Below are 20,427 nucleotides of genomic sequence, written 5' to 3' on the forward strand. Positions count from 1 at the left end.
GAAGCAGCCCCATTCCCTGGAGCTCTGCTCTCCAGAAGTGGGCATGAGAGCCTCCTGGAAGGGTTCTCCTCATGTCTCCTTGAAAACCTGGTGTGGTGACTGCCCAACAGGCAGAGAAAATGAGAGTGACCGAGCCCAATCCAAGACTTGGTGGTTCAGGTAGTCCCTGCATTGAAGTGTCATCGTGCTGGGAGTCTGTCAGGTGACAGATTCATGTTACTGTGAGGACATTAATGGCAAAGAGCCCTTCAGTGCTGAGCAATGGGAGGAAGAGTCCCAAAAGGCAAAATAAACCCGAGTGCAAGGGCTGGGGAGACAGGATGTACCTCGTGCTGTTTATCCTCTTACATCCTCTGCTGCCCCAGCAGTCCTTGCTTTGCACACCTGGGAAGGCATCCTGAGTGCACATTAAATCTTAACAAGAATTCATAGCACCTCCAGTGCCACCTTAAACTTCTGTGCTGTGCCTCCAGCAACCCAACGTGATAAATATCCAGACAGTGTGAATATAACATAAGCCAGGTACTGAAAAGCCTGAGTGCAGAGATTCAGTGCCTCTGACATCCCAACTTTGCTGTGCCTGATGAAAAGCCATATTTCAGCTGATTTCTTCCTTTAATGCCAGTCTCTGATCTGGGAAGCAGTGATCTTTCCCTGATGCCTTGCTGATTTTTGGAGTGAGTTTTAGCATTTTGGGCTGCCTGGGGTATTTGCTCCCGCTGAAGTCTTTTATTTTAATGAGAGCAAGGTGTCTTGAGAAAGTCTTGGCTTTATAAAACGTAAGGAGGTTTATTCCTAGTGCCTGCTCTTGGGGCTCATGAGCTGGCACAGAGAGATGGCACGTGAAATTCTCTGTGGCTACAGCCAGCACTGCTACCAGAGCCTCAGATGAGTCTGCTTCACTGTGTGTTTAAGGAGTGGGACTTAAATAATGGTTCGCTTGTTGCTACTTGACTTTTCAGTTTCTGTTTCCAGTGGCTAGTACAGAAATGTTTAAGGCAGATTGGGTCAAGCGACAGCCTGCACATGTGGGGGGAAGGTCATGGATTCTGTGCCTGCTGCCCCACTGCCAAAGCCAGACATCCATTAAAAACCTGGGTATGTCTACAGTTAGTTTTAACTCTTGCCTTTGGTGCTGCTGAGGCAAATGCAGTGTAGTGCAGCAGCAGCTGCTTGGCTGGAGGGATGCAGCTTATTCTCAAGCCAAGATGTGCTGCTTCTTCCCCCTCCTAATTTACGACGGGCTCCGTGGGTAGTGACGAGCACTGCAGCAAACCCACGTGCTCCAAGTTTCTCCCTTCCAAGAGGTCTGGTGTTACAAGGCAAGAAAGGCAGAAGTGACGTGGGGAAGGGTCTGTAACACAGAGTGGAATTTAAAAGCTGCTGCTGGAGCCCAGAGGAGGGTCACTGGTGACACCTGTTCCCGTGGGCAGCCGGGAAAATGCGCTTTTCCTTCCTGAGTCACCTAAGGCAGCTTTGCCCACTTTTCTGCAGACCTGAAACATTTAGGCTGGGGCAAGGAGAGAGGCTGCTTCTTGAAAAACCCCTGCAGATTCTTCCAGTTGGCTTTTCCACTGCGGGATCAGAGTGATCAGGAGTGTGAGGGGCAGGGGGATTTGTTGGCTCCCTTGTGGGATGTGATGCACCAATGTATTTAAAAAGCCTCACCAGCTGCTGTAAATTGCTTTCTGCCCATCCCTGTCTGACACGTGAACACAAGAATTCCCATGTGCTGAGAGCCTTAATTTTTTTTTCTCCTACCCCACAAATGTCCTTAAGGTGTAATTTTTCCAGCTCAGCCTTCAGAATTTCTAATTATGCTGGGAGAGCTAAGCTGCAGCAGGAATGCCATCCTGCTGCCCTTGTGCCTTTTCTCCTGCTTCTCAGACAACTGACCTTTTGAGAAGGGAGAGTCCTTGCTGCTGAGTGGAGAGCTACAATTTGGCAAAACTAAATGAGTTTTACTTTGCGTCAAAACTCTGCAGCCAGTAACTTTGTACAGTGGTAAACAGAGGGCAAACTTACCTCATTTTAAGAGCCTCCTTGTGATGAGTAGCAAGTACTCTGCTCTTGTCTTAAAGAAGAAAATTCAGTGAGGGTAGTGCTTATGGAAGAGGCCTTTCACTTGGTGTAGCAGCAGAAGTTGTGTTGAATCCTCTGGAAACAAAATAAGGTCCCTGCCCCAGAAAGCTCAGAGACAAGAGACTATTACATTCAAGAAAAGCGTGGAAATGGCCTTGAACTAGCTGTTGACCTTGAGTTGTTGGTGAAATTTTTAGGTTTAAAATACTGGTGTATTGCAATTGAGCATCTGTCATAAGTCACTCTGCCAGCCCTGTCCTACACGAAAAGGTTGGGTGATTAAGTACCTTTTGATTAAACAAAGGGCAGTGATGTGGAGAGCCATTTTCAACTTTGAAGGTCACTGTCAGGCTGGGCAGAGCCGGGGAGAGGGTTGCTGGTCGAGGTCACACCTCACGTGCTGTGTTTTGGCTCCCGTGGAGCTCCCAGGCTCTGAAATGCTTCCCCAAGTGCCTTCTCCCAGGGGACACCTGAACATGCCTTTACATATAGCCAAGAACATACATTTTTTTTGACAGAAGTCATTGTGCTAATGCAGGGGCACTGTCAGTGGCAGGACATGTGACTTCACCTGTGTCCCTTGTTTGCAGAACTGCCTGACTGTGCTTCAGAGAGCAGCCTTTGATGTGCTCTAGGCAAAGAGGGGCCTGAAAGAAAGGTCCTTGAAGAGAAGGGCAGGAGAAACTGGTCACTGAAGGCTTTTTTGGAACTAACCTGGGCAGTGGAAAACCGTGTCAGTTAGAACACTGGGCTACAGTCCTGAGGAGACAGACCTTGGGCTGAACACCAGGAAATATTCCAAGCTCCAAGCCTGCCTTGCCTATGGAGCTGGTAAATCCACGTGACTGAGGGTGGAGGCAAAAGTGCTCTGCAGAGAAAATGTGTAAGTGTGGTTGTGGAACACAGAGGGTTTTGGTTATGGCACACAGAGTGTTTTAGTTGTGGCACACAGAGGATTTTGGTCATGGCATGCAGAGGGTTTTGTTCATGGAATACAGTGAGTTTTGGTCATGGCACACAGAGGGCTTTGGTTATGGCACATAGAGAGGGTTTTGGTCGTGGCACACAGAGGGTTCTGGTGGTGGCACACAGAGGGTTTTGGTTATGGCACACAGAGGGTAAACCAGAGCAGGATTCTTGTGTACTCCCAGAAGAGTTTAAAGGAGGGGTGGTGCAAACCAGACCTGCTCCTCCTTGAAGGCTCAGTCCTGTGGGCAGGCTGGGCAGTCCCTCCGTGTCTGATTACTGAGTATCAGCTCCTGTGCCTGGGATGGAGGGGGAGAACAGGGCACACTTTGTGGTCTGCTGGCAAGTCACCCGCTCTGTGATGCACTGCAGCAAAAGCCCAGTCTGAAAACTCTTCAGCAAAGAAGGACATTGCAGGGAAAGGGGAGGGGGGGACGATGGACGCACAGGACTCAAAGATGCTGCTGCAAGCGCCGTGGCAGCCAAGCCCTGGGCTGGGCTGCTTCCCCCGCAGTCATTCCCTGAGAGTTGGCCAAGTCCACTGCCTTGTGTCTGTGACAGGAATGCAGTGTCCTTTCCCTGGATGCCCTTCACTTGCAACGAGGGTGCAGCCACGTCCCCAGGGGCTCGTTGTAGCGGTTCAGGTGCCACCGGGATGAGGCTCCAGGAGGCGGAATGGACTTGGGTGAGGAGCCACCACTGCAGCACCCGCTCTGCAGTGGCCCCAGCCAGGAGGCTGTGGTGTTCCGGGGACTAAAATGACAGATGTAGCGCATTATGTAGCAGCAGTGCTGATGGGGAGGAAGCTGGAGAGCAAAGGGGTGGCTCACTGCTGATGCAGTGCAGGTGAGCCTGGGCTCCGGGTTGCAGCACGCGCAGGGTGCCCGGGCTGTGCCACGGGGCAGGCAGGCACACACACACAGGGCACTTCATGCATCTTACCTACTGGGGATTAAAGCTCTTCAGTTGGGAATAGTCCTTTGGGCCCCCAACAAATATACTGTTGCTGCAGAGAAAGACTGCAACCCGCGGGCCGCCCTGTCAGGTGATGGGTTCTGCCCCTCTCGGGGGAATAACACCCACGGTGGCAACAAGGACTGGAAGAAGACCCCACTGACCTATAGGGCAGGGGCAGGGCTGCTGGCCACAGTCTGCCAAGGACTCAGAGGAGTGCTCAGAAAGGTGGGCATTTTGCTACGCTGCTTCCAGGCTGGATCTCTTGGCAGCACAACCCGCTAGCCAGGGCAGGATTTGGCCACCTTGCTGTGGAAGGAGTTGCAAGAGCGTGGTAAGGCTTTTTAACTTGGTGTCTCAAAATTAACCTGTTACCTTAACTCTTTATACTACCATCAAAATACTGAGTTAGAGAAGAGGGGACACTTGCTTCTATTACCTGATTTGCAATTTCTTCTGGTGCCAGTGAACTGAGAGTTCAGCATGGGAGAAGTAAAGTTTGCAAATCTTGGATGCAGAAAAAACTTGCAGGGGTCAGTTGTTTCTATTCTGACAGTTTCTCTATAACACACCAATTGAATACATGCAATGAATGTATTTCTGTTGGTAGGTAGCATCCATAGCATTCACGTTCAGCTGATGTTTATTTTCAGACTCCGTTTTAAGAAAGTGACTCAAATTTACATGTGATGAGTGTTTCTGGTAACAAAGGTCTCCACTTGGAGCACATTAGTGGTGATGTTGGCGTGTTTTGTTGTATAAACTTGTGTGACCAAATATCTAAACCAGCCACTTGAGCTGAACATGGAACTGGCACCTGTGTGCTGTTGCAGGTTGATTTAAAGGTGGCCTTTCTTGCCACGTTCTCCTCATGCCCTGGAGAGCTGCAGCAGCAGCCAGAGGAGATGTGGAGATCTCTACACGTGTGTTTTCCAAAGCTTTGAGTTCCTGGTGCCTACTCTGTGCAGTGCCACCTCAGCTGGCTCAAAGTTGCTTTTCACTAGGCAGCTTTGGAGAAGGATGGATTAGGAAAAGTATTTCTTTCCCTGGCTGTCATTCCAGGAGGAATCAAGGTGTTGCAGTGGCAGTGGAGGAAGTGTGGCCAGGCGAACAGAGCTGTCAGTTTTCTGCTGGCCTTGCACTGTCCCTGGGTGCAAAGGCAGATGCTGCTGCACAGCCTTCCCTCCCTGAGCACCTCTGCGTGTGAGGAACTGAACTTGACCCCTGCTCTTGCTGAAAACTCTGCTTGTTCTGCAGATGTGAAGCACGCAAGGAAATAAAAATACCTGCAGTCTGCTGGGGATGGGGGGAGGAAACAGCTGCCAGCAAAAAGCCCAGTTTTCTTACGCTGATTCTCAAAGAACTAGTCCTCCACCTGTGAACGAGCAGGGGAAAATGTGATGGGCTTCTCCCAGATGGCTCTGAGGGAGACTCTCCCATCTGTGCTCCTCCTACTGCTGCAGCCCTGTCACCCTGGGTGCCTGCAGAGGCCCGTGGGGGATGTCCCCACTAGGCTAGAGGAGGACAGGCCACCCCGTTCCCAGGACAAGGTGTCCCCTCTGCCTGGCTCCCAGCAGAGGGAGGCAGCAGCACACCAACCTCAGCTCCTCTGCTCTCTTCCAGCCTCCGTCGCTAAAACCGAGCAAACAAAACCCCACAACACCTCGCCAAGTAAAGATTAATTTCTCTTGCTGCTCAACGATAAAGCCCTTGAGTAGCAGGGAACTGCTACCTGTAATTGCACCAGCTAATACTACCAGCAAGCTCTGTCCTTCACCTCAGGTGCTATTCTTAGTTCAGTCCCTGCTGGATTCCTGACAGAGCAAGTGTGTGCCTTTGGAGAGATCAGTTGAGTGAGTGAATTGGGAGGCATCTTCTTTTCTTAAATCATGCAAGAGATTAATGGAGACCCTGCTTTTCCGAGGGAGATAAGTCCAGTCCTGATGGAAATGCTAAGAAAGTGATGGAAACGGTGATGGATGAACTTGGTGGACTGTAGCTGGCCCTAACTCAGCCTGAGGGAGCAGGTTGAATGACTTGAGTTTCTTGTGACTCTTTGCTCAGATGACCTTAGTCCAAAAAATCTCTCTTTTGTCCTTTTGCCTTTTCTGATCTGCAGCTGGGTCTCCAGCTTGCTGCTGTCCATTTGTTCCACCAGCTAAGAGGCAGAATCCCTGTGCCATCCAAGCCCTGCTCCTGTGACTGTGACCCTGGGGAGGAGTGATGCAGCCCAGGAGGAGGAGATCAGCTCTTTGAAGGGCTGTCTGCTTCCTAGAGCAGTAACGTGCTGCCATGTCCTCAGTGGCATTTTTCCCCCCTCTGAGACTACAGGACAGGTTTTTACACTGACAAACTCTATTCCTTTTCTGCAAAGTGCCTCAACTTCGGGCTGTTGCAGCCCGGGGGACTTTGGTGTGTCTCAGTCTCTCTGCAAGTCTGTTCTAACAGGGCAGGGACAAGTCATGCCCATGTGTTGAGCTGTCCCTGTACCTGGCAGCTATTGCTGGATGCCACCTCCTGTGCAGCATGAAGGTCTGGGGCTGGGGTGTGTCCTTGTACCCACTTCTATCTGATCAGGAGGGAGGGAGAATCTTCCCTAAGAATCAAAAATCCTCATCTTGAAGCTAGTACATGTCTGAGCAAGACCAGACTATCAGAGTGAAGGAGGCACTTGAGTTTGAGCAGTCGGATGTTTCAGTGTTGCTGGGAACACACTCAGCTGTCTGGAACATCACCCCTTGCTCTGTGCTTGAATTAGTTCAGTTCCTCATGCTGCTTGCTCTGCTTCTGTTCCCTGTTTCTGCAGAAAGGGGAAATGTTCACAGGCTGTTCTACCCACAGAGTGTTTGGGGAAAGCATTTGCCAGTGGTGCTGGAGCTCACTGATGCTGCTCTGTGCTTACACCTATGCAACCAAAGAGACTGTGTGCCCATCTCATTAGCTGTAATTAGCCTCTACAAAGTGTGCTTGTACAGGCATGTCTGTCTGCAGCCAGATGACAGTGGAGGGAGAAGGTTTCTGCAGAGGAGCTGAGGAGAGCTGGGCCTGTATTTGAGTTTTCAAGTCATTGAGTTCATGACAGCTCATGTTCCTCTAGCAGCCTGAGAACTTCTCCTGTGCTGATGTTCAAGTTCCACCTGGTTAATGTGTCTTAGTCACCAGCCCTTGTCCATCTCGTTGCTGCAAGTAAAAGCTTCAGCAGAGAGCCAGCTGCAGGAGGGGAGCAATGACAGGCTTAGACACCAAGTGGTGTTGTTTCAAGATGAGTCAGTAGGTGAAATGTGCCTCTGTGCTCTTAGACTGTGGCTGCTGAGATGGAGGCAAATATTCCCTCAGTGTGAGCTGGTATTTGTGGTGTTAACTCCTGTTAACACAGGCTGTGAGCCTGCACACACAGCCAGTGAATCCAGCCCTGCTGGAGCGTGGCACTGCTCCCAGCTCAGCTCGGGGAACTCGTTCAAACATATGGCACTGCAGTTGGATGCCCTCCACACTCACTTGCTGCTCAAGTTTCCCAACTTGGGTGCCACCCGAGCTGCTTCTGCAGTGGAAGATGCAAAACAGGTTATTGAGGTTTGTCAGGTTTGTGTGAAGACCTCGGGCTATGCTTCAGCCAGCTTTTACTTGGCCTCTGAGAAACACTCATCACACAAAGTGAAAGGGCCTGTTGAGCAGGCACCAAGCCATTGATGTCATAAATACAACCATAAACACAGGAACTGGTGTTGTGCAGACAATATTTCTGTTCACTCTTACCAGGCCACTTTGCTGTAATTAAGGTACCTGGATCCTCTGCTCATTCCAGGTGCACAGATGCAAAGTCCTCAGCTTGTCTGCCCTTACAAAGGAGGTTTGGAAACATGGACTTTGGGCAAAGCCTGATTTTTTTTTTTCCCCTCATGTTTATCAAGAATTTCGTCATTTATATATTTAAATGATGGTTTTTGAGGGGAGAGAAGTCATATATTAGTGACTTGTTTGATAGTTTGCATGAGTGTACACGAATCTACCTCCAGAGTGGTACCATGGAGGGGACAAAGTTGGAATGGATGAGGAGGAGCTGGGAACTTAGAGACACTGAAATTGCTGTTTTCCTCCACATTATGTGGGAACACTCTTTTTCCCTTGGTGGGTGCAGTGGAAACTTGGTGTTAAACTCTATTAAGGTTTACATTAAGGGGTGGGAGTTGTGAAGGGTGCTGGGAGGGGAAATGGTGGGATGTTCTGGGCTGCAGAGGGTTCTCTGCTGTCTCACATGGAAAAGAAAGGCTGTTCAGAAGTTGGGGTTTCTGGTTTTTATTGTTTTATTTGCGAGCTGTCAGTTTAGAAGTTCAAGGAAGGTGGAAACCTCAGTTTGAAGTGGGAGAGCCCTGATGAATTGCGTGAACAAGTGCAGAATTGGCCCTTTTTGCTGCCTGTTGCTGTTAACACTGTTCAACACCTCTCACTCCTTTCCAGGAGGACTCTGCTCTTCATCCTTCCCACATGGGATGAAGGGAGCGAAGGACTCATCCCCTCGTAGTTCAAGCTCGGGGAAGTCTGTGCATAAGGCTAGTTTATTCTTAAAATAAGTTTGTAGAAATGCTTTTTTATTTTTTTTAAAAAAAAGAATGCTTTGGAGCTGTTGGATATCCTACTCACCCCTGTCACACCACGAATCCTGAGACCCTCTTCTTCCCCCAGCTGCATCTTCACGTGATGGGTGGGAAGCAAGGGTACCTGGAGGTGATCATGGAGTCACCCACTGGTGCTGTGCTGAAATCTGAATCTGGCCCTGCAGCTTCCTTAAGAAAAGTAAATGTGACCACTCACTGATTACAAAGGAGAGGAAAAATATCTGCATTGTGTGCAGGGAGGAGGCTGCTGCAGCTCTGCCTCTGAAGGGCTCGTTATTAATTAGCTGTGTGCACACCAAGGGCTTCTCTGGAGGATGAGGAGGGAGGCGAAGGCACCTTGTCCAACCTGCTATTTGTAGCAATAAGTGTTGGGGGGAGTGGATCTGGGAGATGGGGTGTCCTCAGGCTGCAGGAGGAAATCCATCCCCCAGAGCCCGTGGGGTGAGTTTGGGGGGTGAGTTTGGGGGGTGAGTTTGGGGGGTGAGTTTGGGGTGTGCATTCCACACCCGGGTCCTGCAGCCCCGGGGCTCCGCTGTCCTCGCTGCCCTGTGGCTCTGGGCTCCCAGCTCCCTTTTTCCACTCCCTGAAGCCTCTGGTGGGATTGCAAAGCTGTGCGTTACGTTCCTTTGCCAGGAAGGATCCCGGAGAAATCCCACATTCTTCCTGGAGTGGGCTCTTTCAGTGGAGTGGGTTCAGTTCAGCCCTGGCACAAGCCTGCAGAAGTTGCAGCACTCCCGTGTTTCAGCTTCCCTGGAATCAGTGATGTTGTAGCGGCAGGAATTGGGTCCTGTGTCACGGGCCGATGTGTGCTGGGCTCTCCCCGGGCTGCAGGAGGTACCTCGCTGTGACACCCGGAGGGCTGGCTTTGCCTCTGACCGGGCAGGCTCAGGAAGAGGCTTTATCTGGGCTTGTCTGGGCTTGTTCAGGCCTGAGCCTGCCTTTGTCTTTGCGATCCCAGGGATCGGAGCGGATCAGGGAGGATCTGCCTCTGCGGTTTGCAGCTGCTTTGGATCCCCCTTGAGAGCCCCCGGCAGAACCTGCTGACCTGGAGCCTCTGTGACCCTGCCCGTGCCCAGGTAAGCGCAGCCTGTGTGTGTTTGCCCTCCTGCCTGCACGTGTCCTGTGTGTATCTGCCCATTTTACACCCCCTGCCAGCTTCCTGCAGAGCCTGGGGGTGTCTGGGGGGCTCTGGAGGGTGGTGGTGGTCTGTGCAGATGTACACCTCGGGTAGGCTTTTAGAGGTCTTGAAATCATGTAGGGGAATGTTACAGTAACTGCCCCCTCCAGACTGTCATGTTGGGACAAAGAATGCTTCCTTTTCTTTTTTTTCTTCCCCCCCCCCCCTTTCCTCTTCTGAACCCCCCTTCCTTCAAGCCCTTCGTACACAAATGCACTTTAGAGTCGGGGGTGCTGGTGAACGTCTCGTTTTTGAGGGATCCCAGGAGGTCACAGCACCCAGAAAGCAGCCGTGCGGTCACATCCGAACGTGCTGCAGCCGCTCGGGGAGAGCTGAGGATGCCCCAGGAGCAGTCAGGGATCCGGAGGAGTTGCTCGTCTGGCTGCTACATCCAGGAGACGAGGCACCTAAACTGATGTGGAATTAGCGGCTCTGTGATTCACTGTCATGTCAAGCGTTTACATGGGGGGGGAACACAGAGCTGGATGCTTAATTATTTGCAAAGAGCTGGCAGCTCTTCCCCTCTTCTGCCACACTTGGCACAAACTGTCCTCTCCATCCTATTTCCAGGGCTGTTACCGGGCTCAACGTGTTGCCTTTGTAATGGGAAGGATAAATAATCCAGTTCAAACGCTCGCACGGGGGAGGGAAGCTCTGTTGTGCCGTGTTTGGCTTTGTTCCCCACTGCCCCGTTCAGTGTTCCTGAACGCTGGCAGAGAGGAGCTGGGCTGTACCCGCACCTGGTGCCCTGGGCATCACTCACCTGCTCAGCAGGCGGTTCCAGGTGTCTGCAAATGCCAGTGGGATTATCTGTGTGACTGTAACATCACATAACAGAGGGGCCTTTCCGTGACTTAGGGCTGCCTCGGGTAAGAGCTGGAAAAGACACAAGGATTCATTCCAGAGGTAAATACCAGTCCATCAGAGCTAATTGTCAACAGCAGCACGGATCCAGCCTCGGGGTTTGGTGTTATTTCCCCTCTCACCTTTCAGGTGCATCTCACAGAGGGTGGGGTGTTTTGCCTATATGCTTTATACCTCTGATATAAAATATATTAAATTACAATTTAATATATTGCAATTTAATATATATTTATTTGTATCGATTTATTTATATTTATTTTATTATTTTTATTTATTTTATTATATTATTTTATCATTATATATTGTCTATATTATTATGCATTGTTATTTATTATATTTATATTTTATATATTTAATTTATATATATTTAAATATACATACATTAAATATACATTTATATATATTTAAATATACAATTTAATATATATATTACAATTTAATATATTTTATATCAGAGATATAAATCAACCTAATATAATCAACCTCTCATCTGTACAGTCTGATATTTTATTAGCTGTATATACACCAGAGGGGTTTGGAGTTCCCACATACTGAGGGTGAGTTTGCTTGGTTGTTATTTGCTTTATAATTTTCAAGTGCTGTGAGGTGCTTTTTTGGTTTAGTTTGGTAGACTAGAGACGTTTTAAGGGATTTTTTTTTTTCTAGGACCTGAAAGTAAAGATGTAATATTTGGTTCTGATGAATTCTGCTCTCTTCTAGTGAATACTTTGCATCTACCACTGATGGTTTTGCAGCCAGTAATGTTTGAGCTGCACCATTCCAGCAAGGCTCTCTGTTGGTGCATGAATTCCCATTTGCACACATCTGCAGGGAGTTTCAGGCTGGGCTTTAACCCTGTCCCACTGGCAGCTCCAGTGGGCACACTGGGCACACTGCAGCTCTTCTATTCCCTGAAAAATCAGCCCCTGCCAGAATCATGTACCTCGTGCATGGGGTTGCATCCAGGGCTCTGCTCCAGAGGAGTGCAGCAAAGCCTTGGGCACAGTGCAGTCGTGGGTTCTGTGAAATGACCTGCTCAGCCTGAATTCCAAACAGGGCAAGAGGGGCAAAGGATTCTTCCATAATGAGGCTCCTTTTTTCCTTCTCTTCCACTTCCTGCCCTCTGCACCCAACCCAAGGATGCTGAGTACAGGCAGTTCTGGTGGCCACACTTCTGTCTGGTCGTCTCACACTGGGTTTTGTGCCCTGGGAAAGTTCATTGACCTATTTTAAGCAGCTTCCGAAAACTGAGGCACACACAAAAAAAAATATTTTGGGTATACAATGAAACTTATTAGTCCCTTTTGTAGGGCACTCTGTGCTTCCCTGTGTTCTGAAGGTAAAACACCAGTAATCTTGCAGTGACTGGTACAGATCATCTCTTAATGCAAATGGAGAGAAGTTAATAACACATGAGCCATTGTTTTGTTTCCAGAGAGAGGCTCAGCTGAAGGGGCTTATTACAACTGTGGGACTCGAAGTCAAGTTTTCACTTTTTTATGTATTTTTTTTTGTTTGTTTTCATCTGACTGTATTGTAGGAGAAGTGACCAGGCATCCAACCTATGCCCAGCCTGTCTGAAGCTGCCTTCTCCCTGAAACAAGAATCCTGCACCCAGTGGACAAGCCAAGGCTTTGGTAAGATGAATTAGAGTTTAAAAAAACCAACTTTATACTACTGAAAATGGAGTTTGAACCTTTTCTCTGGAGCCTTTCTGTAAATGTTCTCCCCAGTGATGGGTGTCTGCTGTTATAGCCCTGCACAAGGGAAGCAGCTGATGTGCAAGACCCTGACCTTGTCTAGAATATTGCAGTGCCCTCGTGATGAACTCATCAAATGCATCTTACAAGGCATGACAGCCCCTTCTGTTGTGTAAGTAGGTACAGCCCATGGCAGGCTGGGGAGGAAGATGCACTTTTGGGGAGCATCCGAGGGTAACAAATGTACAAATGAGTGGGTCTGGCCTTGGAAAAGAAGGAGAGAGGCATGTCCTGAAGGAGGTTCTATAAAGCTCCTTCAAAGCCCTGATGGAGGAGGAGCCTGAGATGAACAGGGAAGAAAGGACAGAACTGCTGTGACCATAAAATCTCTGCTCTGGATCAGCCCGGCAGCATCTTCTGTCCCAGCAGCCTCACCTGGGGGGCCAGGTTGGGAACTTCTTGAGTTGGACAAAGTTGTCTTTCTCAGCTTTACCTAGGCTGTAAACCCACAGGTTTCTGTTTGGCCTGAGGGGCTGGAGCAGGGATGAGGCTCCTTGCAGCTCTGCTGGGTTTATGATCGATGAGTAATTCCTGCGCATTGCCGGGCTAATGAGTCACGGGCTGACGTGTGGCTCAGTCCTCCCAGCTCTGCAATGCCCTGGACTCTGCCCAGGCCTCTCCCAAGGTACTGAATCAGCAGAATCCCTGAGTCTGGTGTCCTCAGCTTGCACTGGCTGCTGCAGAGTGGAGCTGGCTGGGAAAAGGGGCAGCCCTGCTTCCAGGAGCTCTGGCAGCACCGCAGCCTTGGATGGGGCCATCACCAGGCTTCACTGCACAACTCCTTGCTGGGAAGTAATTTTGTCTGAGGCAATTCTACACAGAAATTCATGGCACTGACTCAGCTGCTGGTAGAGCTGTGAGCTGTTTGTGCAAGCTCCAAAATGGCAATTCCTGAAAGACCCTCTCTAGGTGCTGTAGGGGGAGAACTGGTGTTTATGGTATTTGACAAATGACCACAGAGCAGGTTTAACAGAACATTTTGGCTTCTGCTTAAACCTTTGGGTTCAGTCTGTGTGTTTTATTTCAGTTAGATAAGGTATGGGGAGGGAATTGTGCAGAGGAAAGGGGTAACATGCAGCAAGTTTGATGTGTGAACTACAACAGTGGGTAACACAAGTGCAGGTGTTCTTCTGGCCACTGAGACTGGGCTGCTGTAAAGAGCTTGCAGTCCAAGTTTAAGATGTTCCTGCTGGACATCTCTGCTCTCACTAGGGAGAACGGGGTGGAAAAAGGCAATGAAAGCTCTGTTACTCGTTGTTGCTGCAAAGGGAAGAGCAGAATTTCCTCGAGTGCAGAAAGCAGAGGGCTTTTTTTCTTTGTCTTCGTGCAAAAAGGAAAAGGAAATCTAAAAGAAGGGAAGAAGTTGCCCTGAATCTGGCAAAGAACGAATTGTTCAACTCTGCTGTGGGAGAAGGCCCAAGTCTGGTGTGCTGTGTGAGCATCCTCCCAGCAGGGCACATGGAGAAATTCAGTAAGTGATGTTTGTATTGATTCCATGGCTTCATCTTGTTTGGATGTGGGGGTTTAATATTGCCTAAGCCAGTGATATTAGTCAGGCTCAGTGAGATCCCAAATGAGGATTCACTTGGGTGAGAGCTGATAGATTTTCGATATGATGCCTTTCAAGGGGTGGGAGGAGACTGTTGCTCTAGATTTTCCTCACAGTATCTTTAACTGGACCATGTCTTTTGTGCCTGTATTTCCTGGAGTAGGTGCTGGAGTGACTGACACAGCTGTCCTGCAGATCTTGGGTAATGGCACAACCTGAGCTCCTTCCTGGGTGTTCCCTCTTGTATCTGAGAGCTTTTGAGCTTCTCAGAGCACAGGAAAGTTTGTGGGAAGAGGCTACTGGGGGCAGATCTGGCTTCCATCAGCAATATCACCCCAGAGGCTACAAAACTGCTGCTGCTTTTTTCTCCTGTCACCTGCAGTAAGACAGGGCAGCCTGTTGCCCTCTGAGCTGAGGGACCAGCTGGAAACCAGCCAGGTTTGGAATGCAGGTCCTAAAGGTAGAAATGGTCACACAGGACTCATTTCCCTTGTCCTTCTGTCGCCTGTCCTGGGTGATTTTTGCTTTCTGTGAAACACAGCGAGGCAGTTGCTGGTCCTGGCTGTGCTTTTCTCAGTTCTGCTTCATTTTCAGCAGCCTGTGACTCAATGCAAAGGTATTGTCCCATTTCCTCCCCAGCCTGAGCTTGGCCCATGGGAGTGGTGGCCGTGTGTGTGTGTGGGGAGGAGTCCTGGCTCTGTCCAGAAAGCCGGAACTGTCTGGGTTTGCTGCGAGTCTGGAGCAGGTGTCTGCACCTCTCTGGAGCCTCTGCTCACCTTCCCTGGGCTGTGTCAGGCCAAGGAGCAGGAAGATGGGATCACCTGGGCATTTAGATGGACCTCAGCGGGATCAGCTCCCACCAAGGAACTGGTAAATCTCTTTCCTGTCTGGGGACGTGTCAACTCATCTCGTAAGCAAAGTTTCTGCTGTGTGATTAATTAAGAAAAGGCAAACAGGAGTTTGTTAAGCAGCTTGTGTCCTGTATTTGGGGAATTAGGATGCTACAGGGACTTTGGAGGAGAAGAGAACGGCAGGAAAAAATATGATAATAACAGTGCTTAATGAGCATTGCCAAGAGTCACGGCCCAGAACCATCTTCTGGATGACTCAGCAGGTTGCAGGAGTTGCAGCAGAAGGTGGGATAGTACAGCACTAGCCTGGAAACTTTTGGGGACACTAACCCAAAACTCAGGATCCCACATATCGTGGGATTTCTGTCAAATCAATCAGAATATATCAAATGTATTCTCATCTGAAAAGGGGAAGCCTGTCTGTGAGGTTGAAAGTCAGGAAAACTGACTGTGTTTGGAGGAGCAAGACCTTTCCTCTACTGCCTGAAGGTTCATAATAGGAAAGACTGACACCTTCTTTGGGAAAAAGGAGAAAATTTGTTCTCATTCTGCAACCACCACTAGTGGTTTGGTTTAGAATCATGGAATTGCTTAGGTTTAAGATCATTTTTCTCTGGGGTGACAGTTCATCCTAGTGAGCATATTAGACTCAGATAGACATCCTCTCTAATTCCATGGTTTAGAAAGAGACTGGGCTGATTAAAACAGCCCATATCAAAGATACTGAGCATCCTGAGGTAGTTTTGAAGTCAGCCTTGTTTGGAATGGGCAGTTGAACCAGCTGATATCCAGGAGTCTCTTCCAACCTAAATCTTCCTGAAATGTGAGAACTGTTGCTTCATCTTTTTCTTTCAGACTTTTTTCTCCTGTTGCTGGGTTTCCATCCACAAATTTCACAGATGAGAATTCAACCTTGCCTGGCCTTATGACAGGAATTAGCTGAAGAGGCAGAGGATCTGTTTACCTCAGGCTTTCAGCAGGAATTGCTCAAATCTTTAGTGAAACTCTGTAATGCTTCAGTTCCCAGCTCATGACTAGGTCAGTCATAGCACAAAACTGCACTGGTTGGCAAGAGCAGGGTGACACAGTGCTGGGAATGAACCTGAAATAAATGTGATTAATTAAATGAAGCTTGTGGTATCACATAGTTCAGTGCTGATGAAGTGACTGCTGCTGATCTCACCTGACAAGGGTTTTTTACCTTCCTTGGAATGCAGTATTTCTGTAACAGGAGAGTATTTCCACCTTCCACACCCCTCAGCTTGTTGTTTTACAGTGGTGATTTCTTCACAGGCTGATTCCTTGGGCTGTTACATGATCCACCAAGCAGCTTTTTCCTGCTGCTTTGTCACCCATTCTGTGAGATTTAGCTCAGGTTTGGCATCCAGCCCCTTAACCCAGCACAAGATTGGGGTGAGTTGGTGGGATTTGTGCAGGCTGGGACACCTCTCTGCAGGTAAAGCACCTCAACAGTCAAAGTGAAGTGAAACAGGTCACGAGTTATCTTTTATCTAAAGGGAAAGTTGCCTTTTTGGGGCAAACTGAGCCCTTAACTGGAAAACTCAACTCCATGTGCATGTTCCCAAGTTAATCATCCATGGAAATAGAGCTTCTGACCATTTAGACATAAGAACCAACTTAGTCAGGTCAGTGGTTCCAGCTCTCTGCAGAGGGGAAGCTCTTCTGTCCCTTGGCTTTTGCTGCAGAGTTTTCAAACTGGGCTTGTAAAACTTGAAGGATCCTTGCCTGGCTGCCAGCTCGTTTGGGCTGATGGTAAATCCCATTCACATCTGTGGAAGAGGCTTGGGAATTTCTTATTTGTGGGGAAAATACCCCATCTCTATTGCCCCACATCTTTTTCTGGCCCTGTGGTGCTTGATTTTTAGTGGCTCAAAGGAAAGTTTTATGGTTTCCAAATTCTGCAGTCCTGTGTGTCCCCCGAGGAGGATGAAAGATGAAGCAGTATCTTCCTCTTCTGTACCAGATTGTTTTGCTCTCCTATAGCTGTGCTTGTCCCTGACCTGTTAATTGCCTTTGAGATAGTCTGGTTTGTTCTGATCCTGGTGGGAAATGTTGGAGGGATGATTAGGTCATTGTTCAAACAAGACAGCTCCGTTCCAGAGTGGGCCACATTTGCAGGGCAAGGAGGTGGGTACTGTTGTCAAGTCTTGATTTTGATGCTTTGGAATTGTTTGCTTTTTCCCTCAGGGTGCAAAGGTACAGTCAAGAAGTGGTTTGTTAATTGATTGGTGCTGTCTCCTGGGACACAGGGAGTGGAGCCCTTGTTCTGTCATCACATACCTGGTGGGTATGACTGTTCTCAGCTGTGCTGGTTGGTTTGATGTGCAGTTACAGCACTTCATTTCACCTTTGTCAGCCTCCTTTGATGTTATACAGAGGGCATGAGCTTTTCCCATCACCTGCACTGCCATCCTGTGTGATGGAAGCCACTGAAATTTGTCATGGCTTAATGCATGCAATAAACCCAACAGGCCAGTCTTGGAGTGCACATCTCTTGTAAGAACTTGCTCCCCAGTGCTGGCCATCCTGGGGACTTGGTGGTAGCAGGAGTTTGGGGCTGTAACATCTGCCTTTCAGTCTGAGGTGTGTCCAATCCTTGCCTTTCATGGTGCTCATGCCTTTCTCTGCAGGGAAGGCAGGGCTCTGGTGACTTGTTGGAAGATGAGGTTTAATTTCACTGAGCAAAACAGGGTGAGAGCAAGAAGCAATCGGGGGTCTCAGCTCTCTCTGCCTTGGTGTCCAAATACAAACCAGATTGTGGTGTTTGTGAGTGGTGACCTGGTGCATTAGGAGGGGGAATAGAAGTTTAGAAGTCTCAGAATACACAGATGTAGTGAATCACTGAAAGACATTAGAGGCTGGTGAAAGCCAGGGAGCTCCTTGTCCTGCAGTGTTGGACATTTATGCTCAAGTGTTGCACAAGATGCCCTGGAGCAATAACCTGCTTTTGAGGCTGTGCTGCAAGAGTTAAGGAGCTGCTTTGTCCTGAAGGTGTTTCCAGGAACAGAGGATTGCGGGAGTGCCAGATAACACCATTCCTTGTGTCTCTCAGGCTGTTCCACGTGTGAAACAGGAAAGTCCAATGGCTTTAGTACAGGTAAGTGTTGGTGCCTTTCTCCTTTGTGTTCCCAGTGAGTTCCCTTTCTGTCTGACATTCCATGTGTGTGACCCCAGACAGAGCTGTGCAGTCAGGTGAACCCACCAACAGCTTAAACAAGTTTGTGTCTTTAAACTGTTTCCAGATGCTTGGTGGTTTTTGTTCCACTGTCTTGCCCGAGTGGTGGTGTGTGAAATGTGGGAACTCATTGCAATAAATATGGATTGCAGGCAAGTAAGCTGGGCTTATCTTGTTAATATTTGTAATTCTCAAAGGCCATAACCCAGATTTGGGGGTAAGGGACAGGGGAACTGTCACTTTATGGGTTTGAGCCTCCCCTCCCTTGAAAGCTGTTTTGTTCAGTACTGCTGCAGCTGCTTCACTGACTCTCTGTTTGTCCCCAGACTCTGCAGATGAGAAGAGGAGGAGTTCAAACGACCTGCCATCCGTGTGTGATGCCAGCTGTGAGTGTTTCTTTGGCAGTGTCTTAGCTGGTTGTTGTGAACAATAGTCAAGGAAGCAATCAGCAAGTATACTGCCCTAGAAGTGCTGCACATTGTTGGGCCTGCCTCACCTCCCTGGCTCCAGGTGGATGGGGATCCAGGCTGGGATGCTGCCCAGGGGTTCTGTGCTGAGCTGGAGCTCGGGGTGCTGAGGGAGCAGAAGCTGATGTGAGCAGTGCCACGGGACGTTCGACGTCGCCGCGGCGGAGAGGAGACGAAGGGGAGAGGAGATGAGTGTGTTGCAAGTTTTGTTCTTTCTTTGTCCTTCCCACGCGCCTGTTCCTGGGTGTAAAACGTGTGAAGTGCCAGCTGTGGTTGGTAACACTGCAAAATGCAGCACTAGGCACTGGGGGAATAGGAAGAATCCATCTGAACCCAAACTCAGACGAGTTAACTCGGCTTTGAACCAGCCCTGGGAGCAAGTCCCCTGTGGTCACTGTTTCTCCTGGGTGCTGGTCAGCAGCTTGCACTGCAAATACAGGGGGGTCAGGCACCCAAAAACTCAGCTGATTTTTCTGGGAAAGAATCAGGGTTTAATTACACAAAATGAGACGCGACTTCTTACTTTGTCTGGGTAAGAGGGAGGCAAGGAGGATTTATGCAAAGGGCAAACCTGCACTGTGCAAGAGCCTCCCAACACTGGGAGAAGGAAAGGCCTTGCCTACATCTTGTTAAATTTTCAGCAATCACATGGAGAATAAGAGCTTACATTTCATTTAGACCAACCAAGCTGCTTTTGCCTTGTCCCTGTCTCTCACTGTGACCATCAGTTCCAGGCTTTTTGTGGGAAGAAAGAGGGTGGGTTGTTATAGGGAATGAGAATGGCTAAAAAAAAAATCCTTGGTAGACTGCCATGAAGATCACTGCAGAAAATGCCATCGTGTATTATGTGGAAATGCTCTTTCTAGTGCCCTTTCCCAACTTGACACTGCTCTGGGCTTGAGTCTGAGCTGGGTGTTGGCTGACTGGAACTGATGCAATCACTGGAATGTGGTTGGGGTGACAAACATGTGGGGCTTGACCTGTCTCACCATGTGACTGCTGAGCAACTTCATCTGTGTTAATGAAGTCAGTGAGTTTGAGTTCCAGGTTATAAGAGAATGTTCTGCTCTCTGAGTTTCCTGTACAGAGCTTGGCAAAGGGTGAGAAGTGTTTTAAAACCCCTTTTCGGGGTCGTGTTTGGGTTCTGGACTGTAGATGTTGTGTCAATGGAAGGAACAGTCTCCTGGGCTGTTACACCCTTTCCCTTCAGTAAAATTGTCTGTTTGCTGCTTTGCTCTCCATCTGCTCCAAAGAACTTGTGTGAAATAACCTGAGTGAGGCTTTAAGCTCAGTAACCAGGGAAGCTGATCTGCATCATGACTCCCTCCTTGAGGCTCTCATTATTAGCTTTTATATTCCTGCCTCATCTGTGTTAAAACCACAGGCTGGAGGCAGCCCTCCCTGCTGCAAAGTGTGCACCTCCAGGTCAATTTACAGTAAAAATTGCACCCCAGAAATCCTACAGTCAGGCCTATTTTCTGACTATTAATTATAATTTACAGTAAAAATTGCACCCCAGATATCCTACAGTCGGGCCTATTTTCTGACTATTAACTATAAGAGTTGCAGTCCATACATTTCTACTATAAATAATGACAGTGGTAGGAAATTAGCATTGAGAGGTTGCCACAGAGATCACTGCAGAGACAGCCCCTTTGTATTCTGTGTAAATCCCCTTTCTAGTGCCCTTTCCCAAAGTGCCACCCACCTTTCCATGCTTGGGTCTGAGCTGGGTGACCTTACGACCAGCTCTGAAATGCAATATCTTTTGCTTGTTCATGGCATGCTCTGTTTCATTATGAATGCACAATAGCAATACCTTCATTTTTCTCCACTCAGCCACGGCATGAAGGAATATCCCGTGTTAATCCCCTAATTTAAATTTGAAATTAAAACCTATCACAACACTTGGAGCATCCTTTAATCCATTGATTGTCACTGGCTT

General features: G+C 48.7%; 1 long non-coding RNA gene across 2 annotated transcripts; it reads left to right on the forward strand.

Annotated features, from left to right (window-relative positions):
• Positions 1-9,586: 9,586 nt before the first annotated feature.
• Positions 9,587-18,161, forward strand: LOC113991986. 2 transcript variants are annotated; one of them, XR_005567085.1, is made up of 6 exons: positions 9,587-9,694; positions 12,200-12,296; positions 13,754-13,890; positions 17,028-17,123; positions 17,832-17,937; positions 18,083-18,161. It is a non-coding gene; the product is annotated as an uncharacterized LOC113991986 (long non-coding RNA). The 2 variants fall into 2 exon arrangements; XR_003542119.2 differs by lacking the exon at positions 13,754-13,890.
• Positions 18,162-20,427: the final 2,266 nt, after the last annotated feature.

The sequence above is a fragment of the Pipra filicauda genome, unplaced genomic scaffold (assembly GCF_003945595.2).
Source record: "Pipra filicauda isolate LSUMZ 115617 unplaced genomic scaffold, ASM394559v2 scaffold87_size3191425_pilon, whole genome shotgun sequence".
Lineage (NCBI taxonomy): Eukaryota > Metazoa > Chordata > Aves > Passeriformes > Pipridae > Pipra > Pipra filicauda.